Here is a 9,441-nt window from a genome sequence, read left to right as displayed (position 1 = left end):
GGCAGGGGATCATGGGTGGTGGCATCCGTTCCCCTCCGTGCCCCGGCACCCTGCTCCGGGGAGGAGCTGGCGGGAGAAGCTGCTGCAGCCTCCTGTCAGCTTCCCAGCAGCTCACATTTCCTCTACAAAGAAAGTCTCTGACCTATTTAAGGCTGGTGTGCACTGCTGCCACAGGACTCGTCGAAGCAGGGAAATCTGTGTCTTCACTTAAATGGCACACATAAGTGCCTTGCTAAATCAGGACCTAAATCTGTAGGGAGGGGAGAGGTTTGGAAATCCATTTGCAAATTCCCTTGTTTGTGCCTGGCTTCAGTTCTGGTTTTACTAGCGCCACAGTTCAAGTCTGTTAAACTGGCACTGTGTGTGAAAAAGCAATCCTGTCTTTTCCCCCACCTCCACTGCCTCCCCTATGCCAGTACAAACATTTTTGTATCCTTCCAATGGACCAGATGAGTGAAGTGATCTGCCTGTAAAGTACCCCAGTAAACAAAAAAGGGATTATTTTACAGACAGATCGGTTTCCCAAGCCAATTCATCCCATGGCCACTACAAACAGCTGACTTCAGGCACGAAAGAGGGCAGTGAGGGGGCAGGCAGGATGTCTCCATTCAGAGACAGTGCCAGATTATGCCAGTTCAAAGTTTTCGTCAAACTGCAGCCTTAGGCCTATTTGACTATACAAATCGACTGAAATAAATAGTACAAGTTTGTCCTTTATTTGCCTTTCCTTGCTAGCTTGATTACACTTTGCTCAGTATGCATATCTGTCAGCTCTCCTGTTAAGTGTGTCCTTTCATATACTGGAAGTGTAGTACGTAAGCCAGAACTTTAAATCACTCAAAATGCTTAGTTAAATATGTTTTTTTTTTCCTACCAGCAGTAGTAAAATGCTGCAAGTGTTTGCCACTGCATACATTATGTATGCAGACACATACATATTGCATTATATGCACATACATTGTTGCATATGTATCTGCAACAGGGCATCCAAGCTGTGTGAAGATTTTCTCACTTAACACTGCAGCAAATATATCTGTGCTTTGAAAAGACTGTACCTTCCTCCATAAGCAAACAGTGCTCACCTTTGCTTAATTTTCCCAGCTCATTTCCCTATCCCTCACAAGCACAGTGGTTTCAAACATTTTATACCTCCAGGTTGCAATCCCAGTCTCACCTGGTAAATTAAGTGATCTTTGGTAGAATGAACAGTGGAAATACCTGTTAACTCCAGCTAAATGGTGGGTGGCTGATTCCACTGTAGCATATCTTGTTGATCTTGTCAGATTTTACAGAACAAGTATTAGCATGCTTAGTGTATGCAGAAAGACCAAAATTTTCCTTTTGATTACATGAGTTGATATGACAGCATTATGGGTTTTTGCACACACTGGAATTCTAACCTAGGGACCCATAGAAAATCCATAGTTTCTTCTGCGTTTTTATGTAGAATTATCTTCCTGTTGGCAATAGCTTCTAGTAAAACAATAAAAATACCATTTTCCACTAGCCATTCTGCTACCAGCTGAATTATGCTATTTCCCTTTGAAGTCCTCAGCAAGGATCTGCTCAGCTATGCACAGGAGAGGTGCTAGAGGATCTTCAAGAACTGAAACAGTTAAGCCATTGCTTCAACTTCTCCTAGGCTGCAGCTTTATTTCCTGGTAGCTTCTTAGAGCTGCCAAGACAATTTCTGTTTTCTTTTTTCCTTGTCAGTAGGGAAACTGTATACAAAAATGTGCTTTCTTTCAGTATTACATGACCAAGACTGAAATGACCAATACTGTGGCAGAATTATATGATCAGGACTGAAATTTTAGAGAAGTCAGAATTACAGTTCCTGAAGCAGTCGCCACTGCACAGTGTGTTACTGTAAAGTGTTCCATAAAACAACTCCAGCGCACTAAGCATAGATCATTCACCAATACTGGAAAGAGCAATTTCATTTTCTTTTAAGCCGTGCACCAAATATGATAACAGCAATATGGGATACTGCATTTAATGTACATGCAGTTTTCCAGTAATAAAAGGCCTACTGTTATTCAAAGGAGAATAACTCTTAAGAATATTAACTCTGACTTTTCTGGGTTTTGGATATTTTTGATTTTAAGTTTAAACCTAAAATGCACTATAGAGTATTTTCTTTCATACTTTACAACCCATTATATTTATACAATGCATTCTGAAGTAATAATAAAATTCAAAGGATTAATCACTGGAAAGAAGAACAATTATTCAGACATGTTTGCTAAGGTAAAAATCGTAAGGCTCACAGATACATTGTTTACACAAAAAGATTATATTAAAAATATATATTATTGCATTAAAGAGTTCAGTAAAGAAAGGATAAATTCTATCATATTAAGCTGAAAACCTCCTTAAGAGAGAAAAGTCTATGTCTTTTAACAATGCTTGCCTCTTTGCCATAAATATGCAATGGTGGTAGATGAATTTAAGGCTGTGGGCAGCATATGAGGACATCCATCCAGAAAGACAGTACTGGTATGTTCTGTATGTGCGAGAAAGCAGAACCCTATATGAAAGTGTACTCTTGCTGTATCAAGTGACACAGCATTCCTAGATACTATGGCATTAATGGTCACTTTTAAAACCATGAATTGGCGAGATTTGTGATAGGACTACTGGTTTATTCTATTTTAAAATAATTCAAGTACTATTATTCAGGCTGTCAGACCATATGAAACTAAAATCAGAATCCCATCACTTTTGTTTGTCCATTGTAATAAGCAACACATTGTTCTCCCAACAAACAGATATTTTCTTGCCACGTGTTGTTTAATTTGTTCTTGCTGAGCAGTACCACCAGATGATGCTGATGTACCTAAGTTAGAAAAATGTGGGCCAAAACCTCTACCAGCACGAGGGGACACAACCCCTGCGATGTCAGTGAAGCTGCTGCCACAGCGTGGGACTGTCCTTGTAACTCGGCAGAGCAAGCCGGTCTCCTTGTACTGAAGCAGCAGTAAATGAGCAGCTTTTCACAGCTACCAGTCTGCTGGGATATAAGCACTTACGTCCATCAGATTACAAGGACTCGGGGCTTCTGGAGACAAGAGGCGATTCTGAATTGTTGGTTCAGGTGCTCAGCATGTCTCAGGGTCATGCTTAATGCTTCAAACAACAAATACGTTAAAGGAATCTTTTACTGTAAATATGCATGTACATTATTATATGGACATGTTACAGTTTAGAAATTTAATGCTGGTTCTCTCACACCTTGCACCTGGTGCATAATTAAGGCTGGTGCATTTACTATTTATAAAAGAATTGAAACATGTTAGATTAACAGAATATTAGTACTTTGCATTCACTTTGTAGATATGGAAATTAATGTACAAAGAATAAGGACTCACTAATTTTAAATACTGTTTCTAAAATTTAGGAGAAAACACTTAATATTTTACTGCAGATTATTTCAACTGCGCTGTATACCTGCACCATTTCATTTGGCAGAAAATAGCAGAGAGAGGAGGAGTTAGTCTTAAATATGTACCCTAACTTCAAAAGACATTAAAAGCCAATTATTTACACCAGCGTACTTTTACTGACTTGCTAGTCTGTAGTAAATCTGAAATTAAGTGCACATGTAGAAATAAACAATAAAACATGAAAGTCATTCTAATTCATATAAAGACTATTGGTAACAGCTTATGTAATTCTGACTAAGACATTATGTATTGAAAGCTAAGAATAATTGCCTTCACCTGTTTATAAAGCCAAGGGGAAGATGGACTAGTACCTGAAAACAGTTAAGATCAAAAAAAAACAAAGACCTGACTAGTTCCTCATGTAAGTATGTGCAGTGTCAGTGGACGTTCCACTCACTGACACCAGTTGAATTTAGGCTCATGTCTATCATACAGAGATTTCACTATGAAAACATATTTTTAAAATATAGAAATGTCCATGTTGCATTCTTGTTTCTCTTCTGCGATGTTGTTCTTCGTGCTTCAGAAACTAGCATTTGGTTTTTTTTGATACCATATACAAGTAGTGTTTTAAGAGTTTCTTATTATTTTATAATGAATGCTAAAAATTAATGATCACAGAAATTAATTGACCAGTGTACAAATTTAAAAAAAAAGAAAAAAAAACTCTCAAGTATGGTGAAATTATCACTTTTAGGTACAAATATATATATATATATATATATATAAAATAATAAAAAAGAATGTCTGTCTTGTTCTAGCTATAAAATACTTCCATATTGTATGCATCTCTCAGTATAACAAGTTCTGTAGGATCATGAGCTATAATCAAGCTATTTCTGTTCTCAGTTTTCCAGTTCCTAAAAGAGAATCAAAGCAGGAAATCCACTCAGGAGACAATATAACCAACTTCATATACAAAAAGAATAAGCAGATGAAATAAATACAAAGTGACTCATAGTAGCTCATAGTAGTGACAGAAGAGTAGAAATTTATTAAAACTTGTAAATTCTGTAGTTCCTTTCTTGGCTCTTCCCACTTAGGTTGGGCAAAACTGGACTCTTGGCTGAACCTGGTGAGCAGACCTGCCCTGCTTGCGTCACGTGGGGCTGGGAGCGGCGAGACCCTGCCCGGGTGGCCTTCCCTTGCACCAGGCTCCCAGCACCCGCCCATGTGGCGCCCTGACGCTCACTTTGTCCTCCACTGGTCGCAGTGGCAGCTCCCCTCCTACTCTATAACCCAGAGCTGGGATGGATGGGTAGAGGCTTCTCAGGAAGGACAGGCAAGGATGGTGGAGATGGGGAGCTGCCCTTGGGTGAGAGAGCAGCAGTAGCGCTTGGAGCTCTGCCTAGGGATGGGTGAAGGGCCAGCTGAGACCTCATGGGGCAGGATTAGCATGTGGGTGATGTGGTGGATGTCTGCTATAGTGCGTTTGATCAGGAAAAAGAAGTAGATGAGGTCTTCAGGCAACAGGAGGAAGCCTCACATTCACAGGCCCTGGTCTTAAGGGGGACTTTAACAATCCTGGTATCTGCTGGAGGGGCAGCATGGCCGGGTACAAGCTACCCAGGAGGTTTCTGGAGTGCGAGGATGATAACTTCCTGACACAGGTGATCTAAGTGCCAGCAAGGGGAGGTGCTCTGCTAGACTCACACTTACAATCAAGGAAGAATTGATCAGGGAAGTAAAGGTCAGGGGCCGCTTTGGCTGCAGCGACCATGAGATGATAGAGTTTAGGGTCATGAGAGGAGAGAACAAGGCAAAAAGTAGGATCACAACCCTGGACTTCAGGAGAGCAGACTCTGGCCTTTTCAGGGATTTCCTCAGAAGAATCCCATGGAATATAGTTCTGGAGAGAGGGAGGTCCAGGAGAGCTGGCTGATTTTCAAAGATCACCTGCTCCAACCTCAAGAATGGTCCATCCCAGTGAGCAGGAAATCAAGCAAAGGCAGCAGGAGGCCTGCACAAAGGAAAAAGGAGCTCCTGGCAAAACTCAAACACAACAAGGAAACACAGAAGAGGCAAAAGCAGGGGCAGGTAATGTAGGAGGACTATAGAGACACTGGCTGAGCGTGCAGTGAAGGAGTTAGCAAAGCCAAAGCCCTTCTGGAGCTGAATCTGGCAAGAGATGTGAAGAGCAGCAAGAAAGGTTTCTACAAGTGCGTCAGCACTTTGCTGTCCCGTACACACTGTACTCTCTGCACAACCCAAATCCAGCATATGCCATTTTTCTTTCTCAAACCCTAACTTAAGTTCACTTTCCTCCTATCTTCATAAAGGCTCTTAAAGGTACTTCAGCATAGGATCCTCTCACCCATTTACAAAATACAACTGCTGCCCAGCATTAAAATAAGAATGAAGATACTGAAATGCAGGGAGAGCACATTCCTCTGGTTTATCCACTATGTGTTAATATCATTTGTCTAATGAATTTATAATTTTGTTCAGACAATAAACGTGCAGAGCAGCATGCAATTTATGTTTTGGGAATGAGAGACTGGGAAACACTAAGCTGAGAAGCAACAATCATGGGCATAGCTCAGGATGCAGAGGATCCCCGAACTGCCTTTACATTCAATAGCTGCAAAGCTTCCTATGCTAGGTCACGAATGCAGTTTCAATAGCTACATAAACAACTTCAAACAAGGATATAGCATAACATCTTCATGAACCTCCCTTGCTGCAGCTGCACTAGCTTCAGACGCCGTCTGATCTGCAGCACTGCAAGAGAACCACAGCAGGACCATCCAGCCCCGTACTTTGGGCACTGAGGAGCCAATCCCACTCCCACCGAAGGTAATGGAAAATCTCCCATTTACTGCAGTGAAGTAGACAAGGTCCGAAGTCTCAGTGCTTCCAGTAGTCCTGTTGCGCCTCAGTGACGTCATGTCTCAAAAAATGTCCTTTAGATAAACTATAGGGATAAGAAAACAAATCCTCAAAACAGAAATAAAATGCTTGACGCATTACCTGAAAATCTAGTTGTATGTCTATCAGAGCTGACGTGGCTGCTCCTAAAACACCTACGTGTTTTCTGTAGCAGTGTAGGGTCAGCATTGCCTCAATACCATTCAAGCAAGAGATATTCATGTTCTTACCTTCCCTCATGTTGTACATCCTGTTGGCAAACCATAGCCCCTTCGTATCTTCCTGTTGGTTTAAGAAAATAAAATAGGTTTTTTGAAACGGTTCCAACTCTGTGCTCACAGCAAGACCAGAGCTCAAATTTAACACAGAGCCCCCTGCTGACAGCCGAGTATATTTGCTTTAAACCCTGGAAGGCTGGGTAGTGTTCATGTCACGTATTGATCACTAGCAGACAACGGGTACAAAATACCTGAGTCAATTCTAAGCCACAGGACCCTTTTCTCCCCAGCCATGCTGAACCTGGACTGCTGTCTCTGCTCGCTGGTGAGCAGCAGCTCATAGCAAACTTTCTGTGGCTTTTTATCTAACTTTACCTGTATCAAAAAGCTTTGAGGGAAGAGAAATCAAAAGGCAAACAGTTAAAAACAAACATAGCTTTGCAGTAATGCTGTGGTATCTGTAAAAATTTGTAAAACAGCATAGATACCACATACGATATTCACAGGAGATCCCTTTTGGCGGTTGCCAGCACTTCCGGCTTTCAGTGGAGAGCAGATCTCCATTCAGCCTGGTTCTGCTCAGTGGTGAAATGCTGCCAAAGCCAGTGTGCAAAGTGTCTTATGTCCCAAGAAACACTCCTGATCATTGCCTAGATCAAAAATTTCCCATGAGACGGCTCACTCTGAACGACATGTTCAGTCTGGGAAGTTTTAAATCGGCCTGTTCTCAGGCTGAGCTTTCAGGCTGCTCCGCGCGCTGCACCTGCAGGGTTTGCAGATGCCGTCATCGGTGCACGTGTGACAGGTTGTGATTAGACTCCTGCACTCTGTCCTTTTTAACCCAACCAGTGCACGTGCTGGTGCATTAGGTGCAAAGTACACATGAGGGTCTTGTGGCCTTGCAAAAGCAGGATATTTTCTCCACATCCTGACAACCCTGTTTGTTGAATTTCCCATAGAGTTGCACAAAGAAATGAATGCAGCGCAAACCTGATGCCATTAGGGATCCGTGTATTTCCTTCCCATGCTTGCACAAGCGCAGTTCAACAAAACCTGACATGGTTATTTCTCTAGCAACATTTGACCCCTTTCTGGCCCTGCTCTCCGAAACCCAGCTGTGCTGCTGATGTGCCAAGCAGGCGACTGCTGCCCGGGGCCGCCCCTGCACCTCTTGCGGCCGCCTCGCAGCACCAGCTCGCAGGGCTGTGACCCAAGTGTTGCCCCGGGGCCTGTCCCCACGCACAGAAACCCCCTTCCTCAGGGAGCGGAGCCCCGCTGGGGCAGGCTGCCGGCAGTCCCACCTCCAGCCGCGTTTCCCAGCCGCGCCGGGACTCGGCCCGGCTGCGCGGGGCGCGCGCACCCCGCCGGCCCCAGGGGCAGCGCTGGGCGCCAGAGCGGCATTTTACAGCCTCATCCTCTGGCTCTCCTTGAGCTACCGAGGAGAATTGATTTTGGTGCGTGGATAGTTTTGGCTAATGCTCCCACAGGCTCTGCCAAGCAGCTGGATAGCTAACGTCGCTGTGGTTTTCCGAGGGTGCGCGTTAGGTATCGTCGCAGGGTCTGCAAGTGCCCACCTCAAGAAACCAAGTGGACAGTTGGCGCTGACAGGAAGGAGCCAGTATCTGAGAAAGGAACATGCTGTGTAGAGAAGTGAACTAGATATGAATATATATAGTTAAATGTGAAAATAAGGTAAGGTCCTTCAGCAAGATCAATGACAGGAGATACGAACAACCTCTATAAGACTGTTATAGAGATGGCCACAAGTCTGAGACCAAGATGACAAATTGGCCTAAAAGCTGAAGCAAGCAGGCAGTGTCTGGTAGATCTCAGCAGGGATGGCCAAAGCCTTCGAAAGACATTTGCGGCACGTGGGCCACCCACTCTGAGCAGCTCTGAGCTCTCAGGTCTGCACTCGAGCCCAAATCCAGCTTCCCTTCAACAGGACACAGCTCAGAGGGGAGCAAGGACACACATTCCAGACAGATCCCTCATCGCTACACTTTTCCTAACAACTCAGCTTCAGTGGTATGAAACCTGTAGAGTTAAGATGGGGCAGCCTCTTACCTTGGGTACAGTCATGGAAGTAATAATGAGTAAATTAATTAAAGTGCAGCCTGTTCTTTTTCCCTGTAGTCCCCAGGCATAACTACATCGGTATTGCTTTTTTGCTTTCTTTAAAAATAAAAAAACAAGAAAGTCTCAAAACATTCAAAACTATGAATAGGCCAAAGTTTAGCAGAGAAAGTTGCTGCGGCAGAGGCCTTGGCTGAGAGCCCATCGAAATCAATAGGAGCCTTTCCATTTACTTAATGGGCTTTAGACCAAGCCCTAAGTGAAGGCAAGGAAAAAAAATCTGTGCTGATTACACACTCACAAAGAAGTGTTTGAAATAATCCACCACCATCTGTCTTTATTTTACTAACCCACTCAGCTGGGTCTGACCAGAAAAGCCATAAGATGAATAGAGAACTAATTACCCGAGGAGCTGCCTGTTTGCATTTCTCACCTTCTCTGAGGACTACACCCATTATCCATGCCCTTGTTTTCCTTAATTAACTACAACAAACCACCATGAAAGTAACAGGCTACAGCTGCTATGTAGGTATGTATGTATGTCATGCAGGTTATTTCTTTATATATGCATCTCTCTCTATATATCTATATCTATATCTACATACAAGTAGACTACATTAGCCTCAAAGAGCTGCTGTAAGCTCTTTATTGTATCCAAAGGGGCCAATAACATCATCTAGGCTTGTGGGAAGGGGAGAAAAAGGAGTTGTGTGTCTCTTTTGTAAAATGATTGGTAATGTTTCACGTGGTTGCTCAACTCTGTCCGTTGCTTTGCAGTCCTACTCCAGCTGTAAGGATGCAGCTGATTATAGGAATCTAAAGCCATTACATAT

This window comes from Rhea pennata, chromosome 2 (genome assembly GCF_028389875.1).
Source record: "Rhea pennata isolate bPtePen1 chromosome 2, bPtePen1.pri, whole genome shotgun sequence".
NCBI classification, from domain to species: domain Eukaryota; kingdom Metazoa; phylum Chordata; class Aves; order Rheiformes; family Rheidae; genus Rhea; species Rhea pennata.
This window is presented reverse-complemented; position numbering follows the sequence as displayed.